Consider the following 17,902-nt stretch of genomic DNA (forward strand, 5'->3'; position numbering starts at 1 on the left):
CCCATAGACATACACTCATTTCACAACTCCGTAACCGCAAGCCCCTTTCATTTATAACTCAGCTCATTTATTCTCCACAGGTCCCCCGAGCCGCAGCGGGACGCCCGGGCCGACTCGCGCCCCCCGCGGGGCCAGGGGGGGCGGCTTGCGCCGGGAGGCTTGGGCCCCGCTTATAACTGCTTGCAGTTCTAGTATAGTGTATGTTTTTATTGTAACACAAGCTCCTAATTCCACAATTCAGTATGTACAAATAATACAAATGTGCACCTTCTACTAATGTAAACAATACATGAATGTCACTCACTGTAGTAAAACGAAATGGTACAAAGTATGTGCCACCAATCCTCATTCAAACTGTGACTTTGTGAGGCAATGCTGCAAATTCAAAATGTGAAATGTGAATCACCTTGTCTGGAAGAGATGGCCCATCATCCCAAAAGCACTGACTGCCAGACATTCATCCATCATCCATACATACATCATTGACATCCATCTTTAACTTCCTCTAACTTTGACAGGAAGGAGCTCCATCCTTTCTTATGAGCCAATAAGCAGGCTAATGTTACACTGAGGACAGCATCGATTTAACATAATCGCTGCACACTGTGCATAGCAATTGACGAAAATGGTAATGGTAATGGAGTGTGTGTGGAAGGAAGTAATCAATGTTTGCAATTAAAAGAAAGGAAGAGGGAAGGAAGTAAAAAGTGAGGATGGTGGAGGAGAAAGTGTGGGGAAAGGAGGTGAAACTCTTCAACTAGAAGAAAATCAATAGCACTACTGTATCATTCAGGTTGGAAGATTCCTCAGACCTGTGACTCAGTTACCTGCAAACTCAAGAAGATGACATTAGAAACTCAACACCACGAAGCATTACCACCCAAAACCGCTTTACTTATTATTTTATCTGATGTTTTCTGGTTTAACAGAATGTTGCCAACTTTAGACAATTTCATTCATAGTTCTTGAGCAGCTGCTTGTATTTAAACAACAATGAAAAAAGTCAAAGTCAACTAGAATGGGTATTTACTAAAGTAAATACGTGTGAGAGCTGTTAGCTGTGAGTGCTACCGCTGCTGCTGCAAAGTCCATCAGCAATATTTAAAATCCGGCAGCGCTACCTAAAAGTAAAAGAATCAAATGCTCCAGACTAATTCAGTTCAATTTTAAAGCAGCAATCAGCGTTGGACAGGCCCTCACGAGTGAAGCGTGTCAGATAGTGTTGCTCTGAATTAGGGCTGAACAATTTAGGAAAATAATCTAATTGCGATTTTTTTTTACCAATATTGCGATTGCGATTTAATTAAGCTCAGTATCATCTTATTAGTGTATAGTATGATCACAATATTAGATAGATTAAACATACACTGTTCTTTCTTGTGGGTCAAGCCTTTGTTGTGATGAAAATAGGTGATGCATGAATTATTATTATGAGCCCACCTACAGACGACAGATAAGAAAAACTTCACCACAGTGTGTTACACAGTAAGCCCACAGTTCAACCACGAATTAATGAGTCCGAATCTCAGTTCAAATCTTCAAGGAGTCCATCTTTCTATATCCCAGTAAGCAAACAAAAAATACTCAGTTTGAGGTTAAATTCAAAAGTTGGCCAAAGAAAATAAAACCAAGTGACGCCTCTCGTGTTTAATAGACAGGCTTAGTAATTCTCCGACAACACCAGAGTTCCCCACCCCCGCAGCCTCCGACGCTTAAAGCAGGGCACTGGGTGTAACCAGGCTGTAACTCGGGGCAGACTGGGCCTCTTTCGGACTTCTGAGTTTGGTTTGAAACGCCGTTTCACAGCTATTTCTTGAGCTGACTAGTGTCTGTGTGTGTGATGCAAGCGCCGATCGTCACAATACGCTTATCTTACCACCACCACCAAGTTACCCGTGGGTGCTATTTTCATTCCCTGTGTGACACTGAAGTTTCTGTAGTGTCAGCTTCTGTCAAGCTTAAGGCCATTGTACAACAACAAGTCAAGGTACAGCATAATGTGCAAAGTTGATGCTTCGTCTGCAGACTGCTTTATTCTTGGGTGTCATGTGACCCTTGAGTGTAATCTCACCCTTTGCGATTAGAAAATCTCCTTTTATCACGATAATATCACAAATGCAATTAATCATTCAGCCCTACTCTGAATTGTCACGCACTTTGGAAAAAGTCACTTCCTGTGTCCTCTATGTGGTGCAAAGGAGCACCCCGTAGCAATATGTTATGTCCCAGTGCATCATGTGTGAATCACATTAAGAAAATTTCTTTTAATCGCATGATGAGTTAAAGTGCGGAGTGTGTAAATCGCCAAATACCAAAATGGCCGACTTCCTGTTTGTTGTTGACCCACCTGTGTTGAGTTTTGTAAGTTTTCGAGAACGTTTAGGCTGTCAAAAATGAGATGTATTTGCAGAAACAATCTTTGAATTTGCAGGGTAATACCCTAACTGGACTATGAAGGCATAGTAAATGCTCTGTACTTGTATAGCGCCTTTCTAGTCTTTTCAACCACTCAAAGTGCTTTTACATTCACACACTGAGCCTAAGTGCTCAAACAGAAACTAACATTCACACACATTCATACACTGGTGGAACAGCCACCACAGGCAATCTGGGGTTCAGTATCTTGCCCAAGGACACTTCGACATGCAGCCGGGATTGAACCGCCAACCTTCCGATAAACTGCCAACTCGCTCTAGGAGGAGTTCATTAAAGCGTTTAGGCCTTCAAAAAAGAGATGTATTTGCAGAAATATTCATATTAAGTTCAGTATTGACATCGGCGTGCTGCAACCGGGCTTGAACTGCCAATATTTGGATCTGCAGGGTAATGCCTTAATCACTGGACTATTAGCGAGGTGGCATTATTCTTTATGCCTTTTTCCCTCTCCTTTATTGAGTTCTATACCTTTTTTGTGCATGTAACAGGTTTGCAAAGTGAAAAAGCCCAAAGTCCAGCCCAAAGGGAGTTCCCATCTCCCACAGAAAACTCTGCTCTGAACCACTTGAAAACAGCTGGTTTGTAGTCCAGCCTTTTCCCTGAAAGCAAAATGCACCTCATATAACGCTCGCCAAGCTGCTACTCCGACACGCCCTCAAAAACACTGCTCCAGGCAGTCAGTGGACATAAAGTTGTTACTGTGATGTAGAGACAGAGCTCAGTTAAAACTTTATGGATGAAAGATACTTTTGTTACAGATTAATAACTCACCACTCTGAAACTCTTGCTCCAGTCCATGTTGCCAAGCTGGTAAGGGGAACATTTACAGCTGAACCGAAGCCGTGTTCACTGGCTTCTCACTGACCCGCCCTACTCTGCTTCTGATTGGCTAGAAGTCCTTAACTAGGAACTGCGCATGTGCAACTCCCAACAAATATCATGTAGAGACAAGATGCATCACTCCATAGCTAAAACAAAGCCTTCAACACAGGGTGAAAAGAGGAGCTGCAGCAATGTGCAGTATGACAAAAATATGGTGTTTTTTGAAAATGAAACCATGTAAACCTGTTCTGGTACATCCCCTAAATAGGATAATGAACCTGTAAATGAGCATAATACCACATCTTTAAGGCATAGTGCTTAAAGTGTGTTAGTAACCTTTTCCTGTCATTGTGATGGTCACATAACATGTAATGGCCCAAAAGCACCAATACAGGGCAATCTATGACCAAAAATGCCTGCTACAGCACTAATCTCATGAAAAATGTATTCTATGTAAACAATTATTGCGAGCTATCAAGTATCTTAAGGAAACACTGATATCCAGGTAAACATTGATTGATACAAATTTAAAAACACCACAACAAGTCAGTGGGAACTGAACTGCACACAGGTGTTTGAAGTTGAAAGCACTTATCACTGCTGCCGGAGGTGGGATTCGAACTTAGGTCTGAATGAAAAGAGATGCTTGGAATACCAGCACTCTAATCAAGTGAGCTACAGAGGGAGACATCTAAGAAAGCCATAATTTGATCACTTTTTGATGGAAAAGTGCATCAGATAGCTAACATTAGTTTGTATCTTATATTAAATAATTGGATATAAAGTTACCGATATATCAGATTATTTGCCATGTTTGTAAACACTTTTTATACAGTGTATAAGTACTAGGGCAGACTTATTAACGTAACTTACATCAACTGACGTTGTCATTCTCGAATCGAGTGATGCCAATCCAAAGCTTTCTTTTTATCATGACAGCGTTGTTTACCTGTACATTTCACAAGTGACTGAGATGTATTCGTCAGTGTCTGATTTCTCACGCAGAGTACCTTAAATGATGTTGTCTGTTGTGTGCACTCGTCTCTTTTTCAGGATAGACAAGTCGTTTTCTTTAGAGGAGCTTTGTGCATTGGTCAATGTTAAATACAATAGGGCTTTATGTGTTCTTCTTTATCTTTTCAAGATGTGACCAGGTTGAGTCTCCTGCTTTTGTTCCAGATGAATGTGGAAGTGAAGGTACATATTATTATACTTATTTAAAATGTTTTTTTTGTATGTGTAAAACATTTCCTACAACAAATGCAGCTCACAGTGCTTTACAGATCTAGGTGATCAGTCCATCCAAATTAATGTGGGCATCTTTGAAAATTCAGAACTGAAGAGAACACAAAGGAGATACTGAAGTATAGTATCAGTGAAGTAAACCAGGATTAGGTCAGCAACATTGAATTGTCAATACTGCATTAAGTGTAATTTTGTCCCACCTAAAATCCATCACAGACCCATTCTGGACCCCCTGCAGTTCGCCTACAGAGCCAACAGGTCTGTAGATGATGCAGTAAACATGGCCCTTCACTACATCCTCCAGCACCTGGACTCCCCAGGAACCTACGCCAGGATCCTGTTTGTGGACTTCAGCTCTGCTTTCAACACCATCATCCTGCTGCAGGACAAGCTCTCCCAGCTGAACGTGCCTGACTCCACCTGCAGGTGGATCACTGATGACAAGCTGGGAAAACATGTCTCTGATTCCAGGACCATCAGCACTGGTTCCCCTCAAGGCTGCGTTCTTTCCCCCCTTCTCTTCTCCCTGTACACCAACAGCTGCACCTCCAGTCACCAGTCCGTCAAGCTCCTGAAGTTTGCGGACGACACCACCCTCATTGGGCTCATCTCTGGTGGGGATGAGTCCACCTACAGGTGGGGGATTGACCATGTGGTGACCTGGTGCAGCAGGAAAAGTCTGGAGCTCAACGCTTTGAAGACAGTGGAGATGGACATGGACTTCAGGAAGAGTCCACCCCCACCCTCCCCCATCATCCTGTGTGACTCCCCAGTCACCACTGTGGACTCCTTCCGCTTCCTGGGCACCATCATCTCCCAGGACCTCAAGTGGGAGCTGAACATCACCTCCCTCACCAAGAAGGCCCAGCAGAGGATGAACTTCCTGCGGCAGCTGAAGAAGTTCAGCCTGCCAAAGACAATGATGGTGCACTTCTACACCGCCATCATTGAGTCCATCCTCACCTCCTCCATCGCCATCTGGTACGCTGCTGCCACTGCCAGGGATAATGGCAGGCTGCAGCGTATCAATCACTCTGCACAGAGGGTGATTGGCTGCAACCTTCTCTTCAGGACCTGCACGCCTTGAGGACTCTGAGGCGAGCAGGAAAGATTGCAGCTGACGCCTCCCATCCCGGCCACAAACTGTTTCAGACTCTCCCCTCTGGCAAGAGGCTGCGGTCCATCAGGACCAAAACCTCTCGCCACAAAAACAACTTCTTCCCGTCTGCAACTAGCCTCATCAACAAGGCCCGGGTCCCCCACTGACACTCCCCCGTTGCAAATGATACAAATGTCTCTGCACATGTAAATACTGTTTCATCTCGTGTCATGCACAGACCTGGCACGTTGCACATATTTGTTGTTGATTGTTGATCTTTGTTGTTGTATATTTTTATGTTGTCAGTTTATATATTTATATGTACACAATATTCTCTTCCGTTGCATTACTTCTGCACGGCACAGACCCAGAATAATGCACATGTATCTATCTGCAATGTTGTTCTTCTATTCCATATTTATATATTTCTACATTTATTTATGTCTATATGTATGTTTGGCTGCGTGTAGCACCTTATCACCACAGCAAATTACTCGTATGTGTAAAACTACTTGGCAATAAAGCTCCTTCTGATTCTGATTCTGATTCTGATTCTGATTATCTTTTCAAGATTCCCTTGAGTGTGACCAGGTTGAGTCTCCTGCTGCTATTGTGCCAGATGGATTTGAAAATGAAGGTAGGTATTATGACCCAGGACAGAAAGGTCTGCACACCATTAGACTCCAAATAAAAACTGTTCTTGAGGGCAATATTTCGATGTGATCACATAGAACTAAGCATTGCCTTCAAAAGAGTATTTGTCGGTGGGACGGTGTGCAGACCTTTTTCCTTTGTGTCATGCAGTGAAATATTTTTTGTCTTGCACCTGAACTTCATTGGATGTGCACAGCCTTTTTGGAGGTATAATAATAATAGCAGCAAACTGTTTGTATACAATCTTTCATGCAAAAAATGCAGCACAAAGCAATTTACAGATCACAATAGAGTAAGAAGTAATAAAACAGCACTAATTAAGAGACACACTCTGATGCACACATAAAAGAGTGTGCGTGATGTTTTTAATGCAGTAGTGTTTGTTAAAGTGAATGCTGGATGTTTTTCTAGTTGGCTTGTAACTTTTTGTAGTCAGCTGCACACACTGTCTTTCTCATGCAGACATGCACATACACACACAGACACCACTACGACACACTGTGAGGACAACATTTACAGAATTTTTGTTTTCTTTTAATCACGAGGAGAAGGAGTTGAGGAAGATTCTTCAGCTGGTGGGGCTCGTCCAGGAAGGCCAAGGAAGAAAGGAAATCCAGAGACCTGCACCATGACCGTCCAGAAAAGGACTGTGCCAAAGCTAATTACTGGTCAGAACAGACAATGACTGTCTAGCTGAAGTTCTGCCTGGTTGGTGCTGCAGGGACTATAATTCACAGAAACCCCCGGTCCTCACAGTGGGACTACAGTATGCTGATGGCGGAGATGGAGACTGCGTATGGCTCTTCTTCAGAGCATGCAGCCGCAGTGGCTATCGAACTGAGGCAGCTAGTCCGCAAACTGGGTGAAGCTCTCCATACTTTAAGAGATGAGAGGAAAAGTGTCGATAGCCTACAGTGACACTGAGACTGAGACTGAGCAGGACACCATAGGCAATGAAGTTTTCACTAACGCTGTTGGAGGTGCAATAATTGTACAGAAACTATTACAACAGCGGCCCCACACACTTTCCCAAGCCTATGATATCGCCCGCCGCCATGAAACCACCAAGAAGCCGGCGTCATATGTCACCACCCTCATGCAGACAGGGGCACACAACACAATGACTGAGCGGAGCCCTCGTGCTGCTGTGATCAGAGATCACTGGGGTGGAGGAAGCAGAGACTGTTACAGCATGCCCAGCAGCCAACTGGAAGCCTGAGCCCCCCAGCCTTAGCTACCCACTACGTAAATGGAAAGGCCATAAAGACATTAAATGGGAGGAGATTCACTGCCACAACTGCTCCGGTCTGGGTCATATGAAAAGAAATTGCCTCTCCAGAGGGCCCAGGTTGTTCTGTACTTCACCTCAAAGCGCAAGGCCAAGAAATGAGCATTAATATACTTGTTTATGACTGGAATTGTGTGCTGTTTTGGACAGTGGGGGACGGAGAAGTATGCCACTACACCATTACGACGCCATTCACCCAGATGTACGGCCTCCATTGCAGCCATCAGAGGTACATACAGTGTGTGTGTATATATATATATATATATATATATATATATATATATATATATATATATATATATATGTATATATATACACACATTACCTATGTGGACTGCTACCACAAAACAGAAGATAGTGACGCAGAAGTATCTTGGACAAGGTCACACACAAATGGAGTGCGATTCTGTGCACAGTGTGAGAGAGAGAAAACTGAGAGATAGAGAGTTCTGTCTTCCGGCTGAGTATGCTGCAGTGATCCGGGGAGCTCGCTTCAGTCCCAGGCCATACCATGTGAGGTACGTGGACCACAGTTTCTTCAAGAACTTCAGCCAAGTGACCATCTGCAAGTCCATCCGACCAGGGTAAAAAGCTGGAGATCCAACCGTGCATGATCTTCGAGGAATCAGGTATTTTATCAAACACATAATTTCTTACAAATATGTCACCTTCTATGTCAAAAAGACATCCGCAGATCCCTGAGGAAATAAGAAGAAGAAGGAGAGGATGCAAAGCAGGAATTAGGCGCCGGGAGAAAAAAAGAACAATCCGTGCCTTCCGTCCGTCATTATGGGGAATGTGAGATCACTCCCCAATAAGATGAAAGAGCTAACGGCGCTAACCAGGCTGCAGAGGGAGTATCATGAGTGTAGCATCATGTGCTACACGGAGACGTGGCTGAATGAACTGACCCCAGACTCTTTGCTTTCACTAGAAGGTTCTCAGCTTGTGAGAGCGGACAGGAGAGCAAACGTAAGCGGTAAGAGGAAGGGTGGGGGAATAGCGATGTTTGTTAACAACAGATGGTGTAACCCGGGCCACATTAGTGTAAAAGAACAGCAATGCACTAAAGACATTGAGCTGCTAGCTGTTAGCATTGGGCAATACTACCTGCCGAGGGAATTCTCGCACATTATCGCGATAACTGTTTACACCCCCCCCCCCCCCCCCCCCCCCCCCTCGGACGATGCTGCAGCAGCATGCGAGCTCCTACAGTCTGTTGTGACACAGTTGCAGACATCCAATACCTCCTCCTCATCTCGGGGGATTTTAACCATGCCTCTCTGTCCACCACTCTCCCCACCTTCACCCAATACGTTCAGTGCCCCAGCCCCCAACCACCAGGTATGTGAGTAAATGGTCTGAGGAGACTAGTGAGGCACTAAGGGACTGTTTTGAGTCCACTGACTGGGAAGTGCTCTGTGACCCACACGGGGAGGACATCGACAGTCAGAGTCACTGCATCACAGATTATATTCATTTCTGCGTGGAGAATACTGTGCCCAAGAAAAAGGTTCAGTGTTTCTCCAACAACAAACCCTGGGTGAGTGCTGATCTGAAAGCCCTGCTGAATGAAAAGAAGAGACTTTTCAGATCTGGGGATAAAGAAGAGCTGAGGAGGGTGCAGAGGCAACTCAGATGGGAGATAAGGAAAGGAAAGGACAGCTACAGGAGGAAGCTGGAGGAGAGCCTCCAGCAAAACAACACAAGGGAGGTCTGGAGGGGACTGAAAACTATCAGTTTTCCCCTTAACTAACAGTGTATGGGGGGCGGTTTCTGGTAACAGAGACAAATTAATTAAATCTGTAACAGAGGCATATTAATTAAATCTGTTTTTCAATAGATTTGATTCTGCTCCCCCTCCCTCCACCTCCAAACAGCTTTCTGACCTGTTGGTGGCTCCACCTTTCCCTCCTCAGACGACACACACCCTCCCCATCAGAGCAGATGGGTCACTAGCATCACCCTCTTCACACCTCTCCACCACTCTCCACCCCATTGCGCACACCCCAGGGAGCCCAACCACTTCAGACCAGTAGCCCTAACCTCACACCTGATGAAGACCATAGAGAGGATCATACTTAAACAGCTGAGACACCTGGTGAGCTCGGAGCTGGACCCCCTTCAGTTTGCTTACCAGCCGGGCATTGGGGTGGATGACGCTGTCATCTACCTAATGCAGACTCTATTCACATCTGGAGAGCACCGGAAGCACTGTGAGGGTCATGTTCTTTGACTTCTCCAGTGCTTTCAACACAATTCAACCGTCACTACTCAGGGGGAAGCTACTCAGAGCTGGAGCTGACTCTCACCTAGCTGCGTGGACCATCAACTACCTCACAGACAGATCGCAGTATGTGAAGCTCCAAGGCTGCGTGTCTGATGTGGTAGTCTGCAGCACAGGAGCACCACAGGGGACAGTGCTCGCTCCCTTCCTCCCTTTACACATCGGACTTCAGATACAACACCTGCAGCTGTCACCTGCAGAAGTTCTCCGATGATACTGCCATTGTTGGGCAGGTATCGGAGGAGAACGATCAGGAATACCAGGACGTCATCACTGACTTTGTTGATTCCACATCAACGCCAGCAAAACAAGGGAGATGATGGTTGACCTCCGCAGGAAGCGCCCTCAGATTACACCAGTGAACATCCAGGGTGTAGACACTGACACGGTGGAGTCATACAAATACCTGGGGGTTCACATCAACAGTAAACTGGACTGGTCCACCAACACAGATGTCCTGTACAAGAAGGGACAAAGACGCCTCCATCTGCTGAGGAGGCTGAGGTCCTTCGGTGTGTGCAGGACACTGTTAAAGACGTTCTACGACACTGTAGTGGCATCTGCGATCTTCTACGCAGTCGTCTGCTGGGGAGCTGGCAGCACAGAGAGGGACAGGAAAAGACTAAATAAACTGGTTGAGAGGGCTAGCTCTGTCCTGGACTGTCCTCTGGACACCACAGAGCAGGTGGATGGGAGGAGGATGCTAGTCAAGCTGAAGTCCATCAGGGACAACAGCTCCTTCAGCAGCAGACTGCTGCACCCAAAGTGCAAGAGGGAGCGCTACCGCAGGTCCTTCATTCCAGCTGCAGCCAGACTTTTTAACTCGGAAGCAACATAATGTGACCATCATATTGCACTACTGTTTAGTATTGTATGCCTGTCTGCTATACACCAACTGCAATACTCATCACCACTACTGCACTTTATCTAGCACAATCTGTGCAATGTTTAACCTCGTTCCTACCTGTTCATACCTGCATCTGTAAATAGCGTACATATATACACCAATTTTAATTCTTTTATAGTAACTTAATCTTAAGTAAATTAAACTTTTGAGGTATTTGTACTTGTACTTTTACTGCATTACGTTTCAAAGAGAAATATTGTATTTATTACTCCACTACATTTATTTGGCATCTTTAGTTACTCGTTACTTTACAGATTTAGATTATATACAAAATAAAATCAAAAACTACATTATGAGGCATTTTGATGGATTAACCACCCAGCAGTATATAAAGTAGTTGGAATTAGCTCCACCATTACCAGTTGCAACAAAGTATATGTTTAAATTATATTTTGATGGTAATACTTGTGTATATTTACTATAATAATATTTGAATGTAGGACTTGTACTTCTAATATTTCTACAGTGTGGTTTTGCTACTTTTCCTTAAGTTAAAGTTCTTAATACTACTTCCACCACTTTGGAAGACATTCTGTCTATAATTTAATATCTTCTCACTGTCCCTCTTTTCTCTTATAATATATCCACTAGATACAACATGGATGGCACTATGGAGTACAAGATTCTCCACTCAGATGACAGGGAAGCCTAACCGAGAAGAGTCTCCACATTGTCCCCTCTGTACACATCCAGCCAGACAATTAAAGCGCTGAAGTTCAAACACCTTCAAGAACTGAAGAAGGTTTTGCCCAAGGACTTCCACTCCTTCTATGATGGACTGGACCATGAGTGATGCCCATCACCATCTGGAATATCAGACAGGTGTACACACACACACAGATGTAGATAAACTGACTTGGTTACAGTTGTTTATTAAATTGAATGTAATTAAAGTTTACCTGACTTTGTGATGGCTTTACTGGTTTTGATGTTATTAATATAATTCCTAATTGTTCCAAGTGTTAAATAAATTATTAAATTATTAAATTAGTATTAAAGAGTCTAATCAATTGTCTCTAACAAATAGCTTGATAGATTATCTTTCCTGATTGTTCATAATTATAATATAATAATATTTAACATGTTTTTTATAGACATGAATACAATGAATGAATACAATGAATGAAACGAATTAGATTTTATTTGGTCATTGTCCACTATTGTTATTCACGATGTTAAGCATATTGATGATGATTAGCATGATTTTTAAAACTGGTATCTTATAATTTAGCTTAGGTAGCAGCTGAAGTGTTGCCTTTAACCCGAGACAACAGGTAATGTTTGTAAAATAGAGCTACATGTGTCCCTTTTAAAGAATTTCCCCTCGGGGATTAATAAAGTATTTCTGATTCTGATTCTGATTTAGAGGAAAGCACTGCAACTGTTAATTTAAACAAAGTATCTTAATAGCCTCCGGATGCGGTTTGGCTGAAAGGTAAGTAGGTTATTTGTGGCTCCTTGTGTAGTGTAGCATTTTGGGGGAACATAAATTATGATAGGTGTTCGGAAGGATAGCGTTGGAGTTTTCAACCAAGGATTACAACAAGCTAAATGATTTACCTGAACTGACTGATGTACACACGTCAGTGTCGGTGCTGTGCTGAATTATCCATGCCTGCCGAGACTTGAATGCAACTCGCGGGTGGTAACGCTCATTTATGCTGAGAAAAGAGGTGGATGCAAATCTCTGCAGGTAGCCTCCAACATCTGTTTTGCCCAATAATGCATCCACCTCTTAAGGTCCTTTTCAGACACATTGATCAAAAGGAAATCAGTAGGGTAGGCTTACTGTCGATAGTTTAGCAATTGAATGGGCCATAAACAGAGACTCCAGGCTCGGAACCACCCGCAAGTCATTGGAGCCCATTATTTATAAAACACGCATGTCCACCTTCCCTCACAACAATCCACGCAGGTCCATTTTAAATATTAAACAGTTCACTGATGACCGTGTAAAGATAGTATTTCATTTATGGTGCTAAATGTGAGTAATTACCAGGGTTTAGGTTTATTTTGTAACATGTTCCTGAAAAAACATATTTTGGAGATACGTACTTTTCATCAGACAGCGACGATATATATACATTTATAAAACAGGTAGATCAAATCAAGCAATCTGATTGGTTCATAGTATTGAAATAATGAGCGGGTATGATGTCGAATTCCTTTGCACAGATCCGTATCACTCCGCAATGAACAGGGTTGGAGTTATAATCTGAGCTTCATGGGGGTCTCACGCCCCATTTACTCCTGGTATCTGATACAGATCGCATTTTACCGGCAGAGATAAATAAATAAATAATGACAGTGTGTGAGAGAGAGAGTGAGAGAGAAATCATTGCTTATTCAACATTTCCCTCTCTCATACACAAACACACACACAGTAGTCCACTACTTGCCCCAGATGTCTGCGATATTGCAACAAAGTTTCAGTTTCAATAACCTGTTCAAAAAACTATTGCTCAGGAAGACGCAATTCCGCTCTTTATGGTAGGTAATAGATTAATGTGTTATTATTTTACGTACTGCTGGCCAACAGCACACAGTAGCAAGCATATTATCATATAAGTTCAAGTTACCAAAGTGAATCCACTGACGCTGGACAGTTTTTAGTGGCTCCACAACGAATGGCAATGTGCAAATAGATATAAATAAATAGTTCTAATAATTCTAGCCTTTGATGTATGTTGCTTAGCAACCATCATGCGCTATGTAGCCTACCGGCAGCCTGGTGGAACTACTTTTTGTATTCATAAAGAAATGTCTGTTGATGAAATAAAGTCAAATTGTAGTGCGTCTGTTAGCCTACTTTCTGTTTTGCCATACTTGGTAGCCTAACCGTTTTATAAAAGCAATAGCTCACTTCAGGTGGTGATACAGCCTTCGCTTATCACAGTTAAGGGGGTTGCCAAACAACGCCCCTTAAGAGACGCACTGGCAACCAATGCTAGTGCCTATGGGTTTTCGCCTCCTCATTAGCGCGTCTGCCTCAAGTAACCAAGGTCATATATTTATATATATATATATACAGTCCCCTCCAAAAGTATTGGAACGGTAAGGCAAATCCCTTTGTTTTTGTTGTTCACTGCAGACATTTGGGTTTAAGATCAAAAGATGAGTATGAGACAAGAGGTCAGAATTTCAGCTCTCATTTCCTGGTATTCACATCTAGATGTGTTAAACAACTCAGGACATATACGTTTGTATTAGACCACAGCATTCTTAGGTGAACAACAAAAACAAAGGAATTTGCCTTACCGTTCCAATACTTTTGGAGGGGACTGTATATATATATATATAAATTTCCAACTTTGGGGAAAAGTGTGAAAGAGGGAACTGACAATCTCCCTCAGGGAGAATGGAAGAGAGAGAAATGTCATGCTGTATCTGTGCCCTGCCTGAACCTGACGGGCTGCAGACAGACAAGTGTGGTGAATATTGAGGAAGTGACCTTTCAGATAAGACCTGGATGGTCTTTATATTCACTGTCACCGCTGTCATGAGGACTGTAACAATAGATGCCTCATCATCAATCACCATTAGCTGGATAAGGAGAATAAAAACCTAAATGATGTAAAAAATCTTCAGACAGGGACTTCAGCTCAGGTGCCAGTTTATGAGGTAGACATAGTCCATTCTAATACAACAGCTCTGCAATGAACCGGACTGAAGTGTTCGTGTGTTGACAGAGGGTGGAGGCTAAAATGTGTGGTGCTGTTGAACTGTATGCCATTATCCTGAGAGGTGTTTGTTATACTTCGTCCACCACATTTATATCAGTGAGAACAGACTAAATACCCTACTACAAACATGTTTAAAACAATTTTTAGCAAAACCAGAAGCTTCATGATTGTTGTATGAGAAGGCATTAGTCTCAGCTAGGTGTAGGCTATCTAATAAACTGGTGGTGAGTATTGTATCACTGCAGTGACCTTAAAGCACATGATGGTGTAATTTGTCTCTGTCCTGCTTCAACATGAGAAGAACCATGTTGCTGTTTGTCTCAGCGTTTATAATGGAGGCGTTCAGGCTCATTACAAACTCCTGCTGGTGTGTTGTCTTCATAAAGGCGTAGTGTCATTTCACTAAACTCACAGCTAGAAATAAGGCAAAGTAAAGTGTCGCCCTACCCTAACTGCAGGTCAGTCTGGTCACCTGGCCGAACAGTAACTTTCCGGCTGAAGTAACGTTACTTTTTTAACTGAGCCCGGAGTCGTGTCATTACATTTCCATGCTACTTGAGCTACTTACTTTCCCCGATCCTGTCGCCCCTCTCTCGGCGTGTGCCGCTTCTCTTCTCTCCTCTCTCCCTCCTAGAAGCCGGATGGAGAGAGGAGTCGGATCCAGGCGGAGGAAGATGTTAGACGAGCCGCTGCAGCGGAGCGGAGGAGCGGGCTGTAACACGACAGAGCCCCGCTTACCGAGCCTGATATATCACCGTTATGTGGGTCAGAGTTTTCATCTTTCAGTCATCAGCTTTCATCGCACAAGTTAAAATTCACCCCTGCGATGGTAGGCTACAGTCCGGAGAGAGAGGAGCCCGCGTGTGTTGTGATAACCAACATCTGCTGGAGGGTAGCCCACTGAACTGCTCATGTGCTGGACAGGAAGAGATCTATTATCAACTCAAATGGGTATTTGCAGGTATTTCAGGTTGATTTGAGGTGTCAGTAAACATATGTCTATAGATTCAATAAATGCAAAGGCTCATATGGAGTTACATGTTTTTATTAACCTTTATCCAGGTGCCAAATGCCTGATCTGTGCCTGTAGCACCTACATAGGCCCACACATGGACAGGGTTAATCTTTATTATTATTCTCAATTATTAGAATTCATTGTTTTGTATCATCATTGTATCATCAACAACAGAGTCGGTCAATAGACCACCAGACATTTTGACATGTCAAACCAGTGAAAGCACTGTGTAATTAATAACATGGTGAGCCCTGGCTTCCTGGGAAACTTAATGTTATTAGGCTAGTTCCACCTTTTCCTGCTATCATTTTGTTCTCTTTGTTGCTATTGCTGACTATAAAAAAAAGTCAAAAGTCTTGGTCCTGGTTGGTTCCCAGTTCCTGCTACACAGGTGGGAAAGTTGGGACAGGACACGGAATTTGCCTTGGTATAAACTGGTGCTTACAGTACACATGGACATAAAAATACATACAAATATATAAAAAGTAAGGAGATCAAAAAAAGAACACAGTATACAAAAATTACAATAATACTACTATAATACAATGCTGACAAGTATGTGCAAAAATTCCCAACATGAGCATAAAGCACAGTTGAGCATTGAAAAGTGTGGGGTCAGGAGTGTGTATGAGTGTGTGTGTGTGTGTGTGTGTGTGTGTGTGTGTGTGTGTGTGTGTGTGTGTGTGTGTGTGTTGGGGAGGGGGGCATGAGAGTCAGTGACAGTGCGGACCCGGGCCTTGTAGAGGAAGCCCACTGCAATCGGAAAGAAGCTGTTTTTGTGGCGAGAGGGTTTTGTCCTGATGGACCGCAGCCTCCTGCCAGAAGGGAGAGTCTGAAACAGTTTGTGTCCGGGGTGGGAGGGGTCAGCTGCAATCTTTCCTGCTCGCCTCAGAGTCCTGGAGGTGTACAGGTCCAGAAGAGATGAGAGGTGTCAACCAATCACCTTCTCAGCAGAGCAAATGATACGATAAAAGATTAAAAAATGGTCTTGTATTGCAGTAGCTCTATAGTGACAAGTAGCTGTTGATACGATGTACGATGATGCGTATTATTTTTATTAATATTATTTACATTTTCACAAATGTTCAAACCAGAGGACTTTTGCTTTGTTGGTCTGGAAGCTGCTTTATCAGGATGAATTTAAAACATATCTTCACCCCAGCATGTGTATGTAATGTATGTTTTATTGATTTTTAACATCAGCTTGATATAGTGCCCCCAGCTTGGTTTCTGGCTGTATTTACCAGATATGGAGATTTAGCTTATGGCCTGCATTAAAACAACACGGTAAAAACGCACAGGGCGAAGTGTCAAAGATGCCCTTTTTGTAGTCCATCGTTGGATCACTAGTTTCACCAAGGCAGGCCACGTCAGAAACATCTGCTGTTGCTTAATTACGTAGCTGATAAGTGCAGTCGGATTATCTTATGCTGCGTTCCAGGCAACTCGGAACTCGGAAATTTCCGACCTCCAACTAGAAAAAGTACCATAGATCGCCACTTGAGGTCGGATTTCCTACTTGTGAACTTGGAGAAAAAACATGTACTCCAACTTCACGAGTAGCAGCTGAATGACGTCACACAACAATGGAAGCTCCCATGGAAGCACACATTGTAAATGGTAAACCATAAACTAAAGCCATGTTCCAGACCGGTCACAACTGGCAAATTTCCAAGTTGAAATATCCGATTTCCGACCTCAAAGCGTTTCAGGTGCATGGTGGTGCATGATGCCAAATGTAAACAATAAACATAGTCATTATTCACAACTTGGATTAGGCCTAATTTTTATGAACAGAATTTTTGATTCTTTTGATCTGTGAACCCTTACAGACTAAAGGAATATAAATAATCCAGGAAGGGACAAATGTGGACTTAACGAGCGCTACAAAGGTAAGGGGGGTCGGCACTTTTTTGAATCTTATGAACCGATCTAACAATGTGTAGACATATTGATCATAAGTTTAAACATTAATATTTTTATTAATGATCTAAGCAGCTTAGAAGCAGCTAAAGTGGCCTACCCGGTGGGGTTTAAGAGTTTTTATACATACAAAGAACATATATGAAAAAGAAACCAGGGGCCAGTTGCACCAACAGGGCTTACGCCTGGTCTTAAGGGTCTTAACTCAGCATTCTAAGTCTAATAGTTATGCCAGTTGTACCATCCAGGCTTAAGTCCTCTTCTCACTAAGACCGGGCGTAAATCTTACGCCTAGTCAGTAGCAGGCGTTAATTCAAAATCTAGGCAAGTTTCCATAGTAACGACTTGATAACTCATCAGTAAAGACATGGCGCACCTTATACACAGACTTTACAATGAGCAGGATTTTAGACAGGGGAGAGTTATTAGGGACAGAAGCTTTCCATTCCATTTCGATTCTGTCAGAGAGATATAGGCTATATGAACTTGTTAAAGAGCTGTCACCCGACGTACAGTTTGTGTCGGAGCACAACGCAGCATTTA

General features: G+C 43.1%; 1 protein-coding gene across 1 annotated transcript in view; it reads right to left on the reverse strand.

Moving 5' to 3' along the window:
* Positions 1-15,275, reverse strand: part of klhdc8a (kelch domain containing 8A) — a 55,522-nt gene extending 40,247 nt beyond the window's left edge. The window contains exon 1 of the mRNA XM_046029457.1: positions 14,990-15,275. The gene's annotated coding sequence lies outside the window, so the exon portion shown is untranslated. The remainder of the gene's footprint in view (positions 1-14,989) is intronic.
* Positions 15,276-17,902: the final 2,627 nt, after the last annotated feature.

The sequence above is a fragment of the Micropterus dolomieu genome, linkage group LG18 (genome assembly GCF_021292245.1).
Source record: "Micropterus dolomieu isolate WLL.071019.BEF.003 ecotype Adirondacks linkage group LG18, ASM2129224v1, whole genome shotgun sequence".
NCBI classification, from domain to species: Eukaryota; Metazoa; Chordata; class Actinopteri; order Centrarchiformes; family Centrarchidae; genus Micropterus; species Micropterus dolomieu.